Source organism: Pteropus alecto, unplaced genomic scaffold (genome assembly GCF_000325575.1).
Source record: "Pteropus alecto unplaced genomic scaffold, ASM32557v1 scaffold269, whole genome shotgun sequence".
Classification (NCBI taxonomy): Eukaryota; Metazoa; Chordata; class Mammalia; order Chiroptera; family Pteropodidae; genus Pteropus; species Pteropus alecto.
The window spans coordinates 3,017,951-3,019,847 of NW_006443566.1; positions in this window are offsets into that span (position 1 = coordinate 3,017,951).

Consider the following 1,897-nt stretch of genomic DNA (forward strand, 5'->3'; position numbering starts at 1 on the left):
ATTAGACTGAGGCGGCTCTAATGCCATGCTAGCCATGTAAGCAAACCATGATCTAAGCTTGTAAATGCCTCAGTGTTACAAAATCAAAATGCTAAGGACAACCAATCACAAACAGCCAAGTAGGCTTTAGCTAGAGCCAATCCAATAATTTCCTTTCTTTGCTTCCTCACTTTCTCTGTATAAGTCTTTCCCCTGGCGCCTGTCAGCAGAGTGCCCCTAACCACTTCTGAATGGCGCTGCCCAATTCCAATGGATTTTTCTGAAAGTCTTAAAATTTGTAATATGTCTCAGTTTATTTTTTAATCGTGTGTAGGTATGTGAATTTGATTTATGATAAAGTTAGCATCACGAATTAATGGGAAAAGGGCAGATTATTTAGTAAGTGGTGGTGAGAAAACTGGTTCACCATATGGAAAAATAAAATATAATTCCTATTTCTATCATTCATAAAAGTTGATTCCAGAGGGATTATAAACATTGAGTTTTTGTGGGGAATAACTATAAGGCTAATGGAAGAAAATGTAGGAAAATATCTCTGTGATGTAGGGCAGAAAAAGAATTCTTAAACGAGATCCCAAAAGAATAATAAAACATAAAGTAAAAAATTGAAAAATTTATGTAGTCAAAAAATTGACTACATAAAATTAAAGATTTCTTTATCACAAAAGGTGCTGTTATTAGAGTTAATTCACATATAACCAACTGAGAGAAGATATTTTCTATATCTAAAATTGATATGGAATTAATGTCCAAAATATGCAAGAAATCCCTGTGAATCGACAAGAAACGACAGAAAATTTGGAAAAGGATATGAATAGGCACTTTGCAAATGACTGGGGAAAATACGGAGAGGTGCACAAACTCACAATAAAAGAAATGCAAATGAAAACAATGAGATAACATTCATCTGACTGGGGAGGGGGAATTAAAGTGGATTATATCAGATGATAATGAGAATGGGAATAAAACCAGGACCGGTCCTGTACTGCTGGTGAGAGAATAAACTGGGTCAACCATCTTGCCAGTAAGTAGTGATATTAAATCTGCCCATCTCACTGACCCACAGGCCCACCTCTGAGTATACAAATAAGCCAGAGAAGTTCCCACAGAGGCCTTTCTGGTGGTGGGTGAGAGGCAGTACTCAGCATTGCTTACGGTATCAGAAGCTCAGAAATCGAAGTGTTTTGATTACTAAGAGAATAAACAAGGAACCATGTGGAAAGCATACTGTTGAGTTCTGTGCAATATTAGAAGCTACAAAATAGATCTGCATACAGCCAAAGGAGGAGATCTAAAAAATAGTATTGAGTGGGGAGAAAAAAAGAAATAGAATCAGAAATACATATATTAGTATATATTTTACAAATATGCATATATTGAGTGGCCATAAAATCTGAAAATATGAGTAATATTTTATTTTTCTACATATGGAGCCCCTTTGACGACTTCTGGTGTATAATAAAGGTACAAATTTATTCAATATAAATCATAGACGCAAATCGTCTGAGCCTGCACACTGCAGACGAATGTGCAGGAGGAGAAGGTGGGAGAGGCTTCTTGTGCATCTTAACCCTTCGAAGAGATATTTGGTGGAGCAGTCACTCCTCCAGTGCATAAATAAGTCTCTGCCCACCAGCCTGGCCTCCCACCCTCCCACTGGCCCCAGCCTCAGCCTTTCTGGTACCAACGACCATCTTGACAGCCTGCAGACACCAAGGCCACTGGTTACGGTCAGGGTCCCAACACTGCTGTGGCAGCCCATTAAAAATGAACCGAGTCTCTTCCTCAGCACACAATTTAAAAGGGTCTCCCTGTCTGAACGACCCCAGCCTCCTATGAAGTGGCGAAGTTTTGTAGATCAGAACATCTGGCTGCATAAAAATACCAGCTTCTTCTG